This window comes from Equus caballus, chromosome 5 (assembly GCF_041296265.1).
Source record: "Equus caballus isolate H_3958 breed thoroughbred chromosome 5, TB-T2T, whole genome shotgun sequence".
In the NCBI taxonomy this organism is placed as follows: Eukaryota; Metazoa; Chordata; class Mammalia; order Perissodactyla; family Equidae; genus Equus; species Equus caballus.
In genome coordinates, this window is record NC_091688.1 from 11,117,361 (window position 1) to 11,139,049 (window position 21,689).

At 47.4% G+C, this 21,689-nt stretch overlaps 1 protein-coding gene across 5 annotated transcripts in view; it reads right to left on the reverse strand.

Annotated features, from left to right (window-relative positions):
- TNR (tenascin R) overlaps positions 1–21,689 on the reverse strand; it is a 405,036-nt gene that overhangs the window by 377,334 nt on the left and 6,013 nt on the right. The gene's annotated exons all lie outside the window — the stretch shown is intronic.

Genomic DNA, 21,689 nt, shown 5'->3' on the forward strand with positions numbered 1-21,689 from the left:
TCACATTATCACCACCTTTATTCAGACTCTGTTTGTGTCAAACCTGGGTGCACGTGATAGCCTTAGTTTGGAATCCCCCAGTCCTCCCCCAGTACCAGTGGGTCTCAATACAAGCTGCACAGCAGAACCGCCCAGGGAGCTTTCATAAAACACCAATGATGAGACCAATGACTAAGACCAATTAAACCAGAGTAGCTGGATGTGGGCCTAGGTGCTGGTAATTTGAAAGGCTATCAGGTGATTCTAATACATAGGCAGGGTTGCGGACCACTGCTCCAGCCAAGCCAGGGTGTTTGCTACGTGCAACTACCCTCTGTCTACTCCCTCCTCTGTAACTGGGCCCCCACCCTTCTTTCTGCCTAGGGTGACCTCCACTTCTCTCTCCAACAAGGGAAATGCTCCCCATCCTTCCAGGCCCAGTCAAAATTCACCTCCTCGGTGGAACCTTTCCGGATCCCTCTCCAGAACTCCTGTAGCACTTACTCACACGTCACTCATGGTACATGCCCTGCTCTTCCTTGCCCTGTGGTATATGGTCTTGTCATAGCCCCTTAATCTAATTGTCACCTCTTTGAAAGACCAAAACCATTCCTTTGGAGTGTCTCACTTGGAGCCAGAAGAGCTAAGCTTGCATTCTGACAGCTCATGAACAAAACTTTGGCTATGAAACTTTGGATAGGTTACTTAAAATCTCAGTTTCCGGTGCTGCAAAATGGGAACCACGATTCCTATCTATTTCATCAAAGCACTAATCATAATTATTATTAGTCTAACAATTTTTGCCCTTTATGTTGCTTAACAGTGGCTTGGACCAATTAACTACTTTGTAAATTAACTGGCTGTTGAATAAAGGAATGAATACATTAGGATTTTTATCACAGACTTTTTTTCTCCTCCTAAAAATAATTCCAAGTTAGAAAATCAGTCCACCAAAGTGTGGCACCTAGGGTCAGGGGCCCAGTACCTCCTACGGTGTAGTCAAGCATGGAGACATCTGCGTTCCTAACTACCCTTGTCACAGGCCCTTGCTGTGACATTTAAACCATGTCCCTTTTGTCAGGTGTCAAAGTCAAGAGTATGGATGTCACAGTCGCTGTCTTCATGCAGACTGGCCTCATGGGTGAGTGTGTGCACATATATACAGAGCTAATGAATTGTGTTGCCCTCTCATGGCTACCCGTATAATCAAGAAGGCCAGCTTCCCCAGCGAACATTCTCAGAGCCAGCACTCCGGAGACCAGGCTGGGCCTGGAGATCCCGGTCTACCTCCCTCTGTAATAAGTGGCAGAGGTTCTGTCTGCTAAGTACCAAAGGTTCCCACAGCAGCTGGTCTCTGCTGGGACAGCCACCTAATGAGCTAATAACATGTATTTTACAAGAGAGGGGCATGAGTCTGGGGGAGTTCTAGAGCAAAGAAAGTGGAAGCTCAAGGAGCAGGGGGTCATAGGTCAAATAAAATATCATGTAGAGCAGGGGGTGTCTGCCAAGCCACCCCACAGTGCTCCGTCCTGGCCCCTGCCCCCATGCCTCCGTCGTGGCCTTCTCTGGCCTGCATTCCCCAGCCTCCACACTCATTTAAATGCTCATTTATTTTTCTGGATGAATAATCTCTGAAAGCAACTAGATTAGAAGAGTCCTTTATCCTGACTCACAGCACTCGTGCTCCGAGGAGCACCAAGTAATTAGAAAACATTATCCTATTCATCCCATAAAACCCAGGAGAGGAAGGCAGGCGGCAAGGACTGCCATTGCCCCCTTGAAGCAGGGGAACTGGAGGCCTGGATGGGGGATGAGGTGGCCAAGGTCACAGTTGGGCAAAGAAGGGGAGGAGCGGGCAGAACCCGCGGTGCTGGTCACTCAGGGCAGCTTTTCAAGTCTGGGCAGTTTAGAAAGCTGAGTTGGCCTGGGAGCTTGGCAGAGTCATGGGGACTTTTATTCTCTCCTTGATGGGTGCATTAACACTCTCATCCTGTCCTGAATAAACTGATGAACTGAGACTCTGGTACCCCAAGGAGTCAGACAAGCCCTAAACCTTGTAAGAGTTGGAAGGGCCTTGGAGATCCGTCATATGGCCGCTTTATTTAAACAAAGCCCGGGAAGATTATGATTTGTCCAAGGTTACATGGGTTGTTCATGGCCAAGATGGGCCCAGAAATCAGGTCTCCTGAGTCCATATAGTGCTTCTCAGGATGCAGACATCACCCCTATAAGAGAGTCCACGTTTCCATCTCCACCACCATCTTAGGGCGCTGGGCAAGAAGACTATTCCTGGCCAGGGGCCTCTCTGAATTTTACTATCAGGGACATTTACTTGTCCCTCCTCTCGATGCTTGCACCTGCCCAGTTACAGATAAGGAGGTCACGTGAGGCTGCAGTTGTTTGTCACCTGTGGCCACTCAGGTCTTTCTGTGGCCTCATTTCTCTGTCCTCTCTCTCCATTCTCCTCTGGTCCCATGTCCCTCCTTATCTCTGGCCCCCACCCTACAGAAACCTGGGTGAGGAAAAGCTCCCCCCCAAAAAAAGCCCATAGTGCAGACACCAGCCCACCTAGAGCCCCCAAGCCTCAGAAGAGGTGGCAGCTCTGTCCAGGCTGCAGCCCACCATGGGCTTCAGACACGGCAATGTCAGGGGAGTCGGGGCATGACCTAAAAAGACCAGGCTACCATTGCTTGGCAGAGGTCCTCAGGCCCCCTCTGCAGCCCTCCGACTGGAAGGTGCACACGACAGCCGATGCCATGGTCCCTCGGCAGCATGGTGCAGTGGTTAGGGTCTTGCCTGCAAAGCGCAAATCTGAGGCTCACAGCAGTCATCACCAGCTGTGAGAGTGCAAGCAGGTTACTTCATCTCCCTGAGTCTTCCCATGAAAATGAGGCAACCAATATGAGGATGTAATAAGTTAATACATGCAAAGCACTTAGAATAGCCCTAGGACAAAGAAAGCATTCAAAAAGCATTCATTAATTCTGCTTTCCTTGCCTGGCCCCTGGCTGCTCCCCTGGAATGACTAGTCTTGCAGCAAAGATGTCCAGGCCCGAGCATTCCTCCTTAGAAAAGCTGTGATGGGATGATTGGCCTGGAGCCCTGCCGGGAGACAGAGCAATTGCTCCTTTATTTCCCCACTGTTGTCCCTTCCCTCCCACTCTCCCAACACCCTCCTCACTGCCAAAACCAGTGCTCAGACAAGCATCTGATTCTCTTACTCGCCCCAGGGTGAACCCTGAGGGAGCCAAGTGTGTTTTCCTCCTAAGTTTTCTCATTTCCACAGTCAGAGGGAAAAAACATAGGTGAAGCAGTCCCGGCCTCAGCAAGGGGAGCAGTACACGTGGAGGCAGGTTCCCGGCAGGCGACTTCCCTGCCATTTTTCCAGGACTCCCCCTCTGAGCAACACATTTCTGCCCAAAGAGAGAGATTCAAACTGTTTCTAGAGCTTTCCCACTCACTTACATCCTTACCTACTGTTATGGAGTGAATTGTATCTCCTCAAAATCTATGTGTTGAAGCCCTAACCCCAGTGTGACTGTATTTGGAGGCAGAGCTTTACAGAAGTAACCAGGGTTAAATGAGGTGATAAGTGTGGGTCCCCGGTCTGACAGTGTTAGTGGCCTTATAAGAGGAAGACGGACCACAGAGCTCCCTCTTTCTCTACCAGGTGAAGACACAACAAGATGGCAGCCATCTACCAGCCAGGAAGAGAGTACTCACCAGGAACTGAACCCGCTGACACCTTGATCTTGGATGTGAGACAGAAATTCCTGTTGGTTAAGCCACTCGGTCTGTGGTATTCTGTTATGGCGGCCCAACAGACTAGAACACCCCCCCATCCGCAGTTCCTTCGGTCTTTCAACCTCCGCGGAGACACCTACCCCAAGCCTGGCACTGTGCTCAGGGCTCAGACATGAACAAGGAGTTTACAACTAGAAAAAGATGTACAGATCGGTTGGTGGCTTTGTTAACTATTTTAAAAGGCATAATGAGATAAGTGGCCAAATAAAAGTATTTTGCAATGGGAACAGGAAGTAATGGATTTTAGTTTCAACGAAGTTTCCAGGGGCAGCAGAGATGGAACACAGGCTGCGTTTTAGGACAAAGATCTCGTGTCTGGTGGAGGAAGGATGACCACGCCTCAGGCAGAGGGGAAGCAGAGATTCCTGTTTTGGTCTCATTAAAGGTTCTAGGAAACTATGCACCTTTGGTGCTGGTTTAGATGACCTCACTAGTGCTTTGAGGATCTTTCTTCAAGATCCAGGTCAAGGCCCACCTTCTCCATGAAGACTTCCCGAGATCTAGCAGGACTTAGCAGTCAGCTAGTCCAACCTTCTTGTTTTACAGATTAAGGCAACCCAGGCTCCGTGAGGCACATGCCCTGGGTTTGAGTTGTCCTCTTGGTTGCATTTGTCTTCATTACTCAGCTACTTTCTGAACGCCTGGCTTCGTGCAGCTCCCAGACACACACAAGGCTGCTCCTGCTCATCTTTCAGGGTGAAACTCAAATGTCATCTTCCCTGACCACCCTCGCTAAAGCAGCGCCCTCCACCTCCCCACTTGCCCAGTTCATCTCTAATACATTACCTGATCTCATTGCTTTTGTAGCACTTTTTGGTATGTAAAAATAACCTTATTCGATTATTTGTTTACACGTTTACTACCTGTCTCCTTGAGTTAGAATGTAACCTTGCTGAGAGCAGACCTATTTCTATGCGCCCAGCCTGGCACAGAGTAAGTGCTCCATAAACACTTGCAGACACCGAGCTGTGCTCTTAGGGGAGAACCAAGCAGGCACCGGCCGTGTCCGCCCCACCGGGGTCTTTAAACCAGATGGACCCGCTCCCACGCCCCGGCTGCCTCTCACTTGACTCACGCTGGAAGCAGCTGAGCTGTCCTCCTGTTCCTGAAGATACCTTGGCTTCTCATTCATTCTGCTCCTGCATTCACTGGGCTCCTGACCTCCGGCTTCAGGTTCCCTTCCAGGTCTCTTCCTCACAATGGGCTCCCTCTCACTTCAGCACAACCCTCAATCTCTCTTTTATATTAAGGAACAAGCCTGTCTTTTCTCCGTGGCTCCCCACTCTCCTCACACACTCACACACAACTGGAGAACAAAGCAGTGCTTCCGGAGGGTGACACCCCTCCACCCTCCTGACCCCTCTCTACCCCACTCCCAGCCCCACCAGCCCCCACCCCTGCTCCACCTGCCGCCCCAGTCCGATATGCCTTCCCCTCCTTGGCAATCACAGGACAGCAGTGAACCTGGCACCAGCTTTTATCGTAAACTCAATCATGGGCGCCGGCTACTACTCTCTGGCTGTCAGAGGTAGGGATGCTCCTTCAGTTCACTGGCCCCGGGATGATAGAGCCACCCTCACTCCCGCCAGGAGTTCTCGGCTCACCTGCCCGAGGGACGAGTTGGTTTCCCTCCTTCTGTCACTCCTGGTTTCAGCCCTCGTGTTAGGCTGCTCCCACCGCCACCCTCCCTGGCCTCTCCCTGGCCGTGGAGAGCTTCATTTTCTTGATGTGTGTTTTCTGGTCATTCCCTCCTCCTCTTTCCTCTTATCTGGTTTGAATTGTGAATAATTCATGTGTTTCCATGATCCTGCCACAGTTTTTCTCCCTCATGAATCAAATCCCTGAGACACAGTTTACCTTATTTCTCACTGTCTTCTGGTCTGAGTTGCTGTCAGGTACAGGGTTTATTCCTGTAGGTCATGAATGGAGGCCAACACTTAGGCCAGCTAACGAGGTAGTTATCATTTTTCCACCCTGCTTTTCTACGATGCTCTATTTTTCTAGCCTATTTTAATAGTTGCATATTGTATAATATTACATGGTTGGATAGATACATAAATAGATAGTTACATAAATAAATAGATGCAAATAGACAGACATAATTATTTCCCCCTAGAGCTTGCTCAATCACCTTTCTTATTTATTTAAAGTTTCTGGGGAGAAAGTGGCAGATGCCTTTGAACATGTTCCTCGTATGCAGTAGATGTCCTAACCCCCCAATTTGTAGCCTCATAAGGACTCTCATAATAGTTCAGCTCTTATCTGGAGTCCACCTGGGTATCATCTCCATTCACCTAGTTTCGAAATGTCTCCTGAGGGCTTACTGTGTCCCAGGGGCTAGGCAAGACCCATGGCGTACGAGGTGAGCAAAATAGACAGCATCCCTGGGGGCCAGCCCTGTGGCACAGTGGTTAAGTTTGCATGTTCCACTTCTGCGGCCCGGGGTTCACCAGTTCGGATTCCTGGTGCAGACCTACACACCATTTCTTAAGCCATGCTGTGGCAGGCATCCCACATATAAAGTAGAGGAAGATGGGCATGGATGTTAGCTCAGGGCCAGTCTTCCTCAGCAAAAAAGAGGAGGATTGGCAGCAGATGTTAGCTCAGGGCTAATCTTCCTCAAAAAAAATAAACAACAGCATCCCTGATCCTTAGGAGCTTACTAACTACTGGGAAACTGGGTATTAATTAAGTTATCTTATGTATATATAATTATATATGTGTGTATATTTCTAAACTGATAATTTGATACATTTATATGAAATTTGATATTTTTATTTTTAATATTTTGATCAAGTTTGATAAAATTGATATTATGTAAACTATAAATATATATATTTCTAAGCTGAAAAATTCTAAACCTGCTGAAAGTAAGGAAATTATGACCATGAAGTCAGCAAAGCAGTTAAACTGTTATCTCTGGTGGAGGGAGTGGTTTGTGATCAGGAAAAGATGTACAGGGGTGTCCTTGAAGTCCTAGCAATGTTCTATTGCTTGACCTTAAAGGTGGTTGCATCTATTATTGATTAAATTTGAATAATTATTATTGATTAAATTTGACGTGTGAGTTTTATGTACACTTCTGTGTGTATGATATATTTCACAACTAAAACACTTTAAATGATAAACAGACACTTACAAGGTTCTATAAGAGCATGTATCAGGGGCACCTGGCCCAGTCTGGAGATCCAAGGATGGCTCCCTGGAGGAAGGGGCAGCTGAATTGAGATTTACAGATGAAGATAAGTTAGGCAGAGGAAGGAAGGTATGTAGAGATGGGATGGAGGGGAGGGGAGGGAGGCAAAGAGGGAAGAGCACAGCACAGAACAGAGCCTCAGGAGTCTGGGGGACTCTGAAAGCAGTCCAGGGTGTCTAAAGGCCAGAGTGAGGAGGAGCAAGCCTAGAGAGAGAGGCAGGAGCTGGACCATGCAGAGCCTTGTTAAGGATTTTTATTTATGTCCTAAGATCAATGAGAAGTGCTTAAAGGTCTAAGCAGAAAGTAACATGATCAGATATACATATTGATGAGATCTCTGATTAAAGTGTAGAGAATGGATTAGAAGAAGGCAAGAGAAGATGTGGGGAGGACAGTGAGGGGCTTATGATGATAGTTTGAATAAAGTGCTAGCAGGCTAGAGATAGAGAGAAATGGACAGATGTAAGAGATATTGAGGAGATAAAGCCAAGAGAACTTGGCCATGGATTTGTCTGCCTTAGAATGTATGTATGTCTCATGAGCTCAGAGGTCTTAGTCACTGCTGGCTATTCATCACCTAGGGCAGTTCCTGAACCATTGGTGTCTCTCACCTCAGGACTCTTCGATGTGTTCGTTTCTGCATTCCAGAATGTGTCATGGAGATGGAAGTGGAGTGAGGGGAGAAAGCTTCTGAGGTGCCAAGTACATAAAAAATGCAATGGGGAGAGAAAGCTTAGAGTGTTTAGGAGCCACCCTGAGGATTCCAGTGCTTCTTTCATAGAATGGGCAAGTAAATGAAGCAGAAAATAGATTGTTTAAATGATAGTAAATATAATGAAAGAAGAAGATATAAAGTTACTAGTGCCATTGGGTATGCTAAAACATCAGTCTTCAAGAACATCTCAAAGATAATCCAGATGAGGAGTAAATGGCCAAACCAACACTAGCCAACTAATCTTTACTCAAACAGATGATATGGGCATCCACTCAACATTATGTACTGCAGGAGAATAGAAGGCCAAGAAATGAGAGCAGAAATAAACTAGTGGAATCTTTGGGGGTATAAGATGAAGTCCGGGTTGTTGCTATTTAATAGTTTTTAAGTTTAAAATTTGATTAGAGAGGTTCTCTGTGGTTTGGATCTGAACCTCAAAATGAAAGTAAAATTATACCCCAAATATCCCTCCATCTCCTAAAGTACATGGAGCCAAATAAGAGGTAGAGGGTGTTGTTCAGATGGTTTGCACAAAGAAGGACATTCTCCCCTCCCTGACCGTGTTTGGAGAAGGTAGATAGACAAAGCAGAATATGCTCTGTGACTGAGCAAACATTCTTTTTGTTGATAGTAGGTCAACAAATGCTTAGGCAAGATCTGCATTTGAGGTGTAGACTTTTAAAACTCAAAGTCAGGCCAATGATAAAGAATATAAGTGGAAAAGCAGAAAGAAAAATATGATCACAAATTATAACGAAGGCTGAGTATTTTTAAAATATTCTTATTTTTCCAAAACAGTTTATATAATAGCATGATATGAAGTCCTTTGAAGTGACACTGTTTTTCACTGAGGTAAGTCTGATATACAAATAACCCTTGATTATAGGCAAGTCAACAGAGAGGTGGAAGAGGGTGGGACTGTGGAAATCAGCTTGAATGAGCCCCAATGTGGCATGTGAGGAGTGACAGCTAAATGAAAATAAGGGTGTGAAGAGGCCATAGATCTATGCCAGACTGAAATGAAGATCCTCTCTACAGGACAGGTCGTGGATGACTCCAGAGGAAGAGACCAAGCAATGATAAGGGACTTGCTTAAGGAATAACAAGGGAACCCTAACGACAGCTTGACCTTGTTATCTACTAAACAGTCCATGTGGACCAAAAACTGGGGAATCTAGGGGCTGGCCCCATTGCCTAGTGATTAGAGTTCTGCATGCTCTGTTTTGGCAGCTGGGTTCATGGGTTTGGATCCTGGGCAAACACCTACACCACTTGTCAAGCCATGCTGTGGCGGCAACCCACATACCAAATAGAGGAAGATTGGCACAGATGTTAGCTCAGCAAAAATCTTCCTCGAGCCAACAAAAAAAAACAAAAAAAATGGCAAATCTTTTTTCAGGGAGTCATATATTGCCCAGAAATTTTGGATCTATGAGATTTTTGTTAAAAGTCCCAAATCTCTCCATAGTAACATTCAAGGACTACAATTTCCACAACAGTGCTTAGGGCCAACCAGATTAACTTGCTTAAAATCACAGCCAAGACTGAACCAGATCCCAGATCTATGTTTCTACCAAGGTGAGGGTCTCTGCAACTCACAAGATGACACACTGGTGAAGCATTCAGAAGGCAGCAATCACCCAGCACATTCTGGTGGAAAGAGCACTGTGCTGGCCATCAAAAGACCTCGTCCTGGCTTTATCACTGCTTTGCTATGAGACTTCCCACCACTGGCCTTGGTCTCCTTGTCTACAAAGTGAGAGAGTTGAATTAGATGCTTCCTAAGATTTCTCTAAATCCTAGGGAACAGATACTGCAAAGGTCCTGAGGTGCTGAGATTGATGTTTTTGATAAACCAATATGAGTAGAATACAGCGAATGTTAGAGAGAGGTATCAAATGGAAGTCAAAGAGATATGTAGAATTTTGCTGATCAGAGTAAGATATTTGAATTTTACTTTAAGTGTGGGGGAAATCAGTGGAGCATTTTAAGAAAGGAAGGAAGAAAATCTGATTTAAATTTTCAATAGATCACTTTAGCTTCAGTATAGATTGGCTCCGGGAGAGCCAATCCGAAACAAGTGCTATCAGGATCAAGAGTCGGGGGCTTTGCAGTGGTCCAAGTTGGTGGGGGGGGGCATTAGTAGTAAAGCAAGGATTTGAAAAGTGCCTTAGAGGTAGAGGCAGCGGCACTTGCTGATGGACTGAACATGGAGTGGTGAGTGAGGAAAAAAGAAATAATGATGACGTCTAGGTTTTGTGTTTTTTTTAACTTGATCAACCAGCTGGATGTAGTACTTTTTACCAGGAAGAGGAAGACTAGAAGAACACGCTTAGGACATCAATGAATCAGGAATTCTCTTTGGACACTTTAAGTTGGAGGACTTTATTAAATATCAAAGTAGAGATACCAGGTAGACTGTTGAGTTCTCTAAGCTGGGTTCCAGAAAGATGTCAGAGCTAAAAGCATAGATTCGGTAGCTATTGGCGTACAAGTGGTATGTGGCCACCTGCGGTGAACATGAGACTAGAGAAGAGAGAGAGATCCATGACTGAATTCTGGAGCCCTCTAACTTTTAGACATTGAGTACAGAAAGAGAAACCAGCAAAGTAGTGGCCCTTGGGATGGAAGGAAAACCTAAGCAGTGCATGTCACCAAAGCTTAGGGAAGATAGTGGTTAAAGGAGAGGAATAATTGCTCAATGATGCTGAGAGGCCAAGGATGAAAGTAACAGAGAAATGACCATGAGATTTGGCAACTTGAGGCCACCAGTGCCCTTGAGCTGTCTCTGTGGAGTGGTGACGTTGGAAGCCCGACTGGGCGAAGAGAGAATGGTAATGAGAATTGGGGACAGCAATGCTTTCAATAAGTTTTGCTGACAGCTGAGAAATAGAGTGGAACCTGGAAGGAGAGTGGAATCAGGAGAGGCTTTCATGTTTTTTCAAGTAGGAGACATCAGAGCACATTTATTTACTTACAGGAAAATGAAGTCGTGAGGGAGAAATAGAAGATTCAAGAGAGGAGTGGTGACCATTGCAGGAACAAAGTCCTCAGGAAGGGTGAGGTGATGAAGTCACAAGACAGGAGGAGGGTTGGCCTTTGTGAGGAGCAGAGTCATGACCCCCATGAGTAAGGAGGGAAGACTGAGAGGACAGGCACAGTGACAGCAAGAGGTGTGGAGTCAGTGGCAGGAAGATGAAGGAGTGCCTGTCTGTCAAATACCAGGTACGGTCATCAGCTGGAAGGCATTAAAAAGGGACGGTAGGCAGTCTTTGGAGAAAGGAGATGTAAAATTGTCATTTTGGAGAGTGGAAAAGTAAACGGATGAGGGAAATGTTGTGGAATTGCCAGACTGTTTCCAGCATGCACTTGAGATGTACAGTCATAACTGTAAAGCGACAGCAGGCTGCACAACGATCTATTCTTCTCTGGCAAAGTGTGGTTGTTCAGATGTGAGCATGGCCAGTAACTGGACTTAGCCAGGTTGGGGTTTTCCAGTTGAGTACAGGACAAGAGTCCTGAGAGGTTTTTGCAAGGGGTTAATGGTAAAGATGGAGGATGGACTCTAAGCCTGGTAAGATGAGGCGGTGGAGAGTGAAAAAGGCAGAGTCAGGGGCTCGGAGAGAGCAACGCAATTGTGAGGTCACTGGACTTGGAGTGCTAGAGCAGAAGAAAAGAGGAGTGGCCAGAATTGGGCAGCTCGTGGTCAGGACTTTGGAGCAGGTGCAGTTAATGGCACTGTCAAGGGCATGGAAATGGTCAGGGCAGTGGGTGAGCCCTCTGCTGCCCTCATTAAAGTTTGAGAGAGCCATCCCCTGATTCCTGAGCTGTGTATTACCTGTCCTTACAGAGGAGCAGAGAGGTGGTTTCTAACAGGCATAATTTAAGGGACATTTCAGCAGCCCCATCACCCAAAACATCTCTGTGGAGGCCTGCAACTGGTTTCTGACATTCTGCTATTAAAGCTTCCTTCATTTCTCTCCTCTCCATTCCATAAGTGCCACCACCTAACCTATTAATTCATTACCAGTCATTTATACATAGGTGTGATTTAGCGGCTCAGACCCTTTCAAGTAAGACAGCAGCGGGCTGCAATCCAATTTTAGTAGGCTGCAGGGCATGGCTTTTAGGGAAGAATGGGAAGAGGCGCTCCTGCAAAGGAAAGGGGGTTAGGAACTAAGCATTTGTTAAGCACCTACTATGAGCCAGGCTCTGCTCCAAGAGCTTTGCCTATGCAATGTCATTTGAGATGCTGTCATTTCCTCCTATTTATGCAACAGGAGGGCTCAGAGAGAAATGTGTGTCGTTTGCCCAAGCCCCACAGCTAACGAATGATGAAGCCCGGGTCTGAAGTCAGAGCTGCAGAGCCTGGGAGAGGGGTTTGGATGGGAGGGAGAAGCATTTAAAAGGAGAAATGCAGGGGCCGGAGGCACATCTTGGCTAACCTCACAGCCCTCGCCTTCCAGCTCTCTTCCCGAGGCCCTAGAACTGTGCATGTGGCTGTTTTTTCCACTCTCCTTAGGAGGTTGTTCCTTGAACAGTTGTTACACCCTTCCGGGTTTTTTTAAATGATAATTTAAATGTTTATTAGGTGCTCAGCCGCAGTATAAATACCCCTATTTGAATTGCTGACACACAAATCAATAGGGAAGCACTTTCTCGGACCGGAGCCCTGGCATGGGTGCTCCCAGCCGCATCCTCTCTCCTGAAGAGAAGGAGTTGAAGAAACAGAGCAGACAATCTTCTTAAACAAGCCACAGCTGAAGGAAACAGAATGAGCATTCAAGGTTTCTGCTCTCAGGGCTCTTCTTTCTTTGGCTGTCTATCCCTCATTCTCACTGAACAATCTCACCATTAACCTCTGGACTACCAATCAGAGTGATGTCATCTTTACGGGGGGAGTAGAGAAGGCAGCATGAGTGGCGGAGAACTGGCCTCGTGTTTTTACACTGAGAGCCAAACAGCACTCCCCAGTGTCTCCCAGAGACAAGGGATCCGGGGTCTGCAGGCCCCATCCGCCCACCTCCAAGTCTCCACGATCACTCCCTGGCTCGAGATCTTGCAGTACAAGATATGGTTAAAATAAAAGAATATCTTAATGGTGAACAAAATTTGGTTAGGCTGCACCTTTAGTTCTCTGATGAAAGAGGAAACAAGTTTGCACGCTACAATACAGCTTAAGATTTCACACCTACAGCACCCAAGCAGGTGGTAATTCTCCCCATGGGTATCCCAAGAGGAAGGCCCAAATTCCAACCTCCTTCTTTAGTATCATCTTCCAAGATTCTCACCACCGCATCACCATGACCCAATGATCCTGTGTTCCAGCTACATCACAGTTAACTTTCAACATGCCCTTTTATGACTCTGAGCCTTTGCATATGCTGTTCCTTCTACCTGGAGTGCCCCTTTTCTGTTCTCTGATTGGCAAAGGCCTATGCACCCTTAACACACAGCCCACCTATCATCTCCTCTGCGGAGCTTAATGAGATACCCCAAGCAGCATGAGTCACCCCACCCCACCGCTTTCCCCCTTCCCCCCCACCACACACACAGCTTATTCCCAGATGTTAGCACTTCATTATGCTGTGAGGTAGTTCCCTATCTTTGTGCCTTCCCCTCTACCCCAGCCAGACTGGGAGATCCTCAAAGACAGGGAGCCATGTCTCATCCAACTCCACATCCAGCCATTAACACAATGCCTGGCTCAGAGTCGGTCTTTGGCAACGTCTCGTTGAAGTAGGGAGTACTGGATGAAGACCCATTCATTCATTCACTCAACAAATATCTGCTCAACACAGTGTTCCAGGCTAGGAATGTGACTGTGAATAAGACAGAATTCTTAAGTCATAAGACACAATAAGTCCCTATTCTCAGGGAGCTTACATTCTACTGAGAGGAGATAGATAATAAGGAAGAAATCAAATAAATATATATTGTGTTGGCTGGTAATAAATGTGACAAATAAAAATAAAGAGAGTGACAAGGAGAGCTATTTTATTTTGATATTATTATTATTTTTTTTTTACCTCTCCCTTTCTCTCCCTCCCCCTAGCCCCTGGCAACCACTTTTCTACTCTGTTTCTACGACTGCAACTTTTTTTAGATTTCCTATGTAAGTGATATCATGCAATATTTGTCTTTGTCTGATTTTTTTCACATAGCAGAATGCCCTCCAGGTTCATCCATGTTGTTGCAAATGATAGCATGTCCTTCTTTTTCAAGGCTGAATAATATTGCATTGTACATATAGACATATATGTACCACATCTTCTTTAGCCACTCATCCGTTGATGGGCACTTAGGTTGTTTCCATACCTTGGCTATGATGAATAATGCTTCCTTGAACATGGGAGCTCAGATACCTTTCAATATAGTGATTTCATTTTCTTCCGATATATAGCCAGAAGTAGGATTGCTGGACTTATGGTAGTTCTATTTTTAATTACTTGGGGAATAGCCATCCAGTTTTCCACAGTGGCTGTACCAGTGTACATTCTCACCAACAGTGCACAAAGGTTCCCTTTTCTCCACATCCTCACCAGCACTTGCTATCTCTTGTCTTCTTGATAAAAACCATTCTAATCAGTGTGAAGTGGTATCTCACTGTGGTTTTGATTGGCATTTCCCTGATGATTAGAGATGTTGAGCACCTTCTCATATATCTGTTGGCCATTTGTATGTCCTCTTTGGCAAAATGTCTACTTAGGTCCTTTGCCCATTGTGTTATTTGGTGTTTTTGCTATTGAGCTGTATGAGAGCTTTGTATATTTTAGATATTAACCCTTTATTGGATTTGTGGTTTGCAAATACTGTCTCCCATTCCATAGGTTGCCTATTCATCTTGTTGACGGTTTCCTTTGCTGTACAAAAGCTCTCTAGTTTGTTGTAGTCCCATTTGTTGATTTTTGCTTTTGTTGCCTTTACTTTTGGTGTCAAGGAGAGCAATTTTAGATGAGATTATTAGGATGGGCTTCTCTGTAGAGGTAACGTTTGAGGCTACTGGCCTGCGGGACACGGGCTTCATGTTCCTTTGCTGGTGGTGGAACGAGGTGGGAGCTGGTCCCTGTGGAGAGGCTGTGATGAGTGACTCGGGTCCCCAAGATGGCTGGCTGGGGAGGCAGGAAAACCAAGACAATCTGGCCCAAAGGAAACTCGGCTGCCATAGCGTTCAGCACTAATCTAGTGAGGGAGCTATCTCAGGACACATGTAGAAATGAAAGGACTGAAGAGCCTGGTGCCAAAGCCTCTGCAGGACACCCCAGCCTCTGCCCAGTACCCCCAGAGATGCTACAGAGGCCACGGAAGCGGGTTCTGTCTTCTGGGCATCTGGGCAGAGGGTCTTCTCGATCTCTGTGAGTTCAGTTACCAGCCCAGTCACAGCACAACAAAAAGGGCTAGAAATGATTAAACCCAAGCTGCAAGAGTCGTGATCTCAGTTTTGTCACTTGCCACCTGTGCTATCTTGGACAAGCCACTGCAACTCTATAGTCATTCCCCAATCTGTGAAATGGGAGTAATTCATGAGTCATTTTGCTCTCCTTCACAAATGGCTGTGCAGATCAAATGTGATATATATAATTGCGCTATGAAAATCACAAAGCACAACAAAAACGCAAGAAATTATCGCTACTGGGGAAAGTGAATCAACATTTATTGAATATCTATTAATTGCCAGGAGCCCCGTTGATGTTACCTTATTCACTTTTCACAAAATTCCTCAGAGGTATTGTCATCCTCATGTTAGAGCAGAGGAAACAGGGGCTCAGAGAGGTTCAGTGACTTCACCAAGGGGGCAGAGCTAGGCAGAACCAAGACCCAAGATGAGGTCAACTGCCTTCAGAACTGACATTCTTTCTCCCTCCCTGCGTCCTCATGCCTGTGGGAGATTGACCCAAGCTTGGGATGGATTCTCTGCCCTGAATCACCCCTCCCAGAGCTGGGATGTGCATTGCCCCCAAGTTCCCCCTCAGCCCTGATGCAAGAACTAAACACTAGCCTCTAACCAAACCTGCACTGGGGTGCCCAGGCCTCTCCTGTCCCCAGTGCTTCTATTCTGGGATGAGGCTGCCTCTTGCTCAGTCTGCCACTGCGTCTGGCACATTGTGGGGGGGCTCTAAGTACTGCACGGCCCACCTGCTCCTTTGGCTGATGCTCTGCCGCCATCTCCATCTCTGACTACAGAGCAGGGATACGCCTGGGCTACACTGAACTTCCCTATGTCCCCGGCCAACACTCCCTGCCTCCCCTGCAATCTTCTGGTGGTCCTGGCTGCCAGGTGTTCAATTTAAGTCCCCACAGCTGAACAAGGAACCTCAACAGGAACAAATGGGGCTTCACTGCATCTGCCCGCCACGCTCTTCCCAGCTGGACCGATCATTTGAGGCTCCGTTACAGGAACTCCATTTTGCACAATCGCAGATGAGAGTTAAAAGAAGTGGCCCACAAGTGAATGGGTAGTTACAAGTGTGGCCCATATAATCCCTGAAGTGGATAAACCACAAAGCAAATGAGGCATTTGTGGACAGATGAGAACTGACACCTCCTTGTGAGATCGGGTGAAGGAAAATGCATTGACAAAAACTCACCTGCTCTGAGCTGGATTCTTTTCTCATCCTGAAGGAGTTAGATGAGGTTTTGCTAAAAAAAAAAAAAAAACCAGAATGACTCCCCAAAGGAGGGGGAGTGGAAGAAGTGACAGCCCTGAGCGCCTGGGAGACATAGTGACTGCTCTGGTCTTATTTTTAAACTGAACTTAGTGATCCAAACCAAGCTTGTGAGGACTATGACTGTCCAGTTTTTGCATCTCTCTCTGGCAACAGGGAACCTGGGCAGTTTCTGAGTGATGCTCAGGATAGCATGGTCACTAAGTGCACAGAGTTTCTGGGTTCAAATCCTGGCTCTGCCATTTACTGTGTGTCTTCAGGCAAATTAAATAATCTCTCTGTGCCTTAGTTTTCCCATCTTTAAAATGGAGATAATAATAGGAGCTGCCTCAGAGGTGGCTGTATAGATTTAGTAAGTTTCTGTGTGTAGAGTACTCAGATTACTGCCTGGCAATTGTTCCTATCATGTAGGTGTTAGGATTTATTACGCTGCTGAAAAAGAGACCAGGAGCTATTTGGGACCCAGCTGGTGATTTTTGGACCCAGGAGATCCTAAACATTCTGGAAGCGGGTCTTGGTAACCACTGCCCACAGCTCTTCCCTCATCACTGACAGGATCTGGTCAGGCCAGTTGCCAAGCCTAGCTGGGTTGAGACGCAAAACTTCAGAAATGAAAAAGCTATTTTATACCCTTTCTGGCAGCCTTTTGCCTGCCATTGGTGAAGAGCCCCTTCAGCAACATTTCACCTAAAGAACTTGAAAGGAAAGGGGCAAAACGTGTCAAGGAGCAGAAGCCGGTCTCCTCCCAGGGCTCCCACAGTGGCAGAGTCGGGGCATGTCAGGTAGGGTCCCCTGGCCCCGCTGTGAAATGCGGTCACCAAAGGCCCACAGGACCCCGCCCGGAAAGCATGGAAGCAACAGAAAGATGCGTGTGCAGAGAGAAAGCTCCGTACTCCTCCATCTCCTGCTCTCCAGCCACAGAGAAGCCATGCCACAGGCGCCTGGGAGGGGACCCCTGTGGGTCAGAGGGAGGATGCTGCCCAGGAAGCCACCACAGGCCCTCTTGGTGGCTTTCTTCCCTTTCCCTCCCACTCTCCAAGGATGGCAGCCTGAGCTTTTCCTTCTCAACAAATTAAGCCAATAAAATACAAATGAAAAAAGGGGCGGGGGTGGGGAGGAGGGCATGGCACCCTTATTTTGCATTTTAATATCTCTTGCACTGTGCCTCAGCCATTTTTAATAAGAGATTGACAGATAGTGGTCCCCTCCCCACCCCGCCCCACTCAGTTCATATCAGAGTCCAGATCAATAGCACCCTTTCTTCTCCTCCAGAATATTCCACTTGGCCCCTCTCTTGGATGGAGGGTGACCCAGGAGTGAAACCCACGTCTTTGGCATGATCTGCTGACCTCTTGAGGGTCAGGTCTGGAAGGGCACGTGCTCCCCGGGGAACCCTACCCCAGGTGGGCAGCATTGCTCCTCTGATCTCTCCAGGGAGCCATCTGCAGGGCAGACAGCCCAGCCCCAGGCAATCCCAGAGAGATAAGGCCTTTCTTATTTGGGCAGTTAACCTTCTCTGGAGTGGCTGCCGCAGGCTCTCTGGCCCTGAGGCCTCTGCAGGACTGGGGAGAGCTGGCAACCAGATGAAAAGAGAGTGGTCCACTGCCTGTCTCAGGCCTCCCCAACCCCGTGGGGAGAATGACTGTCAAAGGAGCCACGTGACCCCTAACCTCCACCCTCGAAACGTACCCCTTCTGCCAGAGACATTTCCACCTGGAAAATTCTATTGACTGAAGACTTTCCATGTGCTCAGGGCTTTTAGGAGCCTTCTCATAGAAAATGACACCTCGTTTAACCCACACTGCAGTTCTGAGAGGTAGGAACTATTTATCTTATGGGCAAGGAAATGGAGGCTCAGAGAAGTCAAATGATTTCTCCAAGGCCACACAGCCAGTCAGTGGCAGTGCCAGGATTCAAACCCTTGTCTGGCAGGGTTTCACCAAGCATTTCTGCCAGCCCAGCATGGGCAGTAAGGGGACTTAAGGCAGGCAGGGAGAGACACGCCAGGCGTGGGGCCGGTCCTCACTGGCCCTGCAGTCTCGTTGCTGGATTCCATCTGGAGCGATGAGGCAGATGAAACCTGGCAGCTTCCGAGGCAGATGAAAAGCCAACCTTCCTCAAATTGTTTTATTTAAAGCCAGACTCCTGACTGTTTGAAGCCTCTTGATTTTGGCAGTGCTTTTTCCTCGTTCTCTTTTTCCTCGCTGCTTTTAAACAGCCCTCGCAGATAGGGGAAGGCCTCGTTGCTGGGGGCCTCGCTCGCAGATGCTCGGAAGACCTTCTGCCTCTCCCACCCCCGCCGGCTGCTCCCGAGCTGCAGCTGGGCCGCGTGGGAGCCTGTGGGCACGGCGCTCTCAGCTGGAGGAAGGCAGGAAGCCCTGAACTGCTCTGCACCTGACGTCTAGAAACACATGAAGTCTTCTGCTTTTATAGTGATTTCACCGGCATTAAACTTCATTTATACCTCTATAAATATATATGGCTTTGAACGGGAGGCTTATGGCTGGCTTTATAAGTTCCGTCTCCCTAAGGCACGGACTGGGTCACCGCAAGGAGCCAGCCCCTTCTAGACCGCGTGGCCTCTGCCCTTTCCAACAGAGCCGTTTGCAGGGCTCTCCTCGGCTATTCGGGCCTTGGCCCTCCTGCTGGCGGGGCTGCTGGCCCGGTGCTCTGCTCTCCCTGTCTGTACGCGCCCACCGCTCTCGGGCGAGGCTGCAGGGGCAGGGGGCTGTCATCTCTCTGCACCTGTTGCTTGGCCCCAGCCCCACTGTCAACCTTGGTACTGACAAGCTCAGCGGAGACAGCAGAACGGGCCGGCAAACCTGCTCTCGTAAGGTATCTGTTTTACAGAACTCCGTTTAGATCAACAGATCACCCACCAGATGCAGGCCCTCGCTGGCTGCGGGGTTTACCCCACCATGTGAGGCCGGCAGAGCTCCTCTCCTGAGGGCTTGCTGAGATAAATTTGAGGTAATCTATATAAAGTCAAGCCCTTGAAATTGCACGCCATCAAAAAACTCAAACAATTACTCTAGCCCAGCCAGGAGGTAGCTGTTAGATGTTCTTCTTATGGAAAACATAATTATAAAGGAAGAGAAAATGTTTCATAAATAAAACTCAGAATGGCAGAAGAATCTGGAGGGAGGGCAAGGCGAGAGAACTCGGATCCAAACGTGGCTGGTCTCCAGCTGAGCGTGGAATGGGGCTCAAAACACGGGGTCTCCTTAAGGCTCAAATTAATGTCAGTCTGGTACAGTTTCCAGGCAATTAATTGGCAAGAGGCATCTTTCAGATATTTTTAAATACCAGCCTGCCGGGCTCTTGGTGCTAAAGGAGGAGAAGAAAAAATAGCCAACACATGCTCCTAAAATCAAGGTGATGTAAAACAAGGGCCAGCCCAGCCCATTAGCACTTGAGGAGAATATAAAATCCAGGTCAGCCCAGATAATTGTTAGCTTGTTAAAATGCCAAGTACCACTGGCTGCCCCCAGCCCCGGGGACACAGGAAACAGCAGGTGGCACACTCGCTCTTGCTCTGCCAGATGCCATCCTAGGCACCTGCACCCCATTTAATTGTCGTAAAAACCCTTTGAAGAAGATATGCTTGGGACAGGCCTGGTGGTATAGCAGTTAAGTTCACGCACTCTGCTTCTGTGGCCTGGGGTTCACAGGTTCAGGTCCCAAGCACAGACCCAGCACCACTCGTCAAGCCACGCAGTGGCAGCACCCCACATAAAATAAAGGAAGATTGGCACAGATGTTAGCTCAGCAACAATCTTCCTCAAGCAAAAAAAGGAAGATTGGTAACAAATGTTAGCTCAGGGCCAATCTTCCTCACCAAAAAAAAAAAAAAGACATGTTCATTTCTGTAGGCTTTTTTGGGGTGGGGAGGGTGGGTGGAGAGGCCCTGATGAGGAACCTCAGATTGAGACAGATAAATTATGGCCCAAGGGCACAAGGTCCTGAAAAGGGAGAGCAGAAATTTGAAGCCAAGCATCCTGGTAATAAATCCCCAGGTCTTGCTTCTTGCTGCATGCGTGACCCAGGGTGGGAAAGGGTGCAGCAGAGAGGAGTGACAGAGCTTGGGCTCTGCTTCAAACAGACCAGGTTCAAAACCAGCCCTGCCACCTGCTAGCTGTGTGTCCTCAGGCAAGCTATTTAGCCTCTCTGAATTCAGGAGCTTTGTTTCCCTCATCTGTGTGTTCTCTGTGGTCTTCTTTGGGAAAAGCAACTATTTCAACTCAAGCTGTGCCATGACCAGAGTCTCCCTTTCCCATTCGGCTGGAGACGAGGGTTTCCTTTGCCAACCTTCCTCCTGGGTTGTTGTGAGGATTGACTAAGAGGAGGTATGGACAAGACCTAGCAGAGCGCCTTCCACACAGGCGCCTCCAGCAAGTGAGAGCGGCTGGTTCCCATGACCGTGAGAAGCAGGCGGGATAGTGGACTGCACGGCCTGGTCTAGTGCCTGGCACATTGCAGACACTCCATTATTATTACTGCACAAGGGAAACAAGCGTGGGAACTCCTATACCATTTGCTCCTGGTTCGTGAGCTGAACCAGCAGCAAATGAGACCGTTTATATCGGGCCTACTATGTGCCAGGTCCTGTGTGGGACTCTCCCAGCCCCCGTAGAACAGGTAATCTAGATGGAGAGGTACTTGGATTTAGCAATAATGCAAGATGTAAAATTCCTCTAAAAGTGCTTAAGAAAAATCACAAGGGAGCCATCATTAATTGCCAAACAAATGATAAAGCAAAATAAGACAGCGGTTACAGCACAGGCTTCGAATCCTGGTTTGAGTCCCTGCTGTGTCACATCTTAGCTGTAAAAAGTTGAACGAGTCACTTCCATCAACATGCCTCAGTTTCCTCATCTGTAAAATGGGGTAACCGTATATGTGTTAATGTTTTAGTGACTAAATTACACAAAGTATTTAAGTGCTTACTAATAGTTATAACAGGAAACATTTATTAAGGGCATTCTCGGTGCCAAGCACTTGGCCAAAGCTCATAGCAAGCACTCAGTCAATGTTGGCTGGTATTATCATTAAGCAATAGAAAGATCCAAGCTGCCAGGGCCCAGGAACGTGAATTCTTACGTGCACTAGAATCAAAGACCAAATTCCAGCCCAGAGATGTTGCCAAGCTGTCATCAAATGGTAGCCATTCTAGGGTGATACTGTTATGGGATCAGTGTTCTAAGCTTTTTCCTCTTTCATACCATGGTATGATGAGGACACACCCAGAATAATAGAACCATGAATTCCTCCTGGGTCCTGTAATACCCTTTATTGAGTCATCTACAGCCAGAGCATAAGATGCTATCAT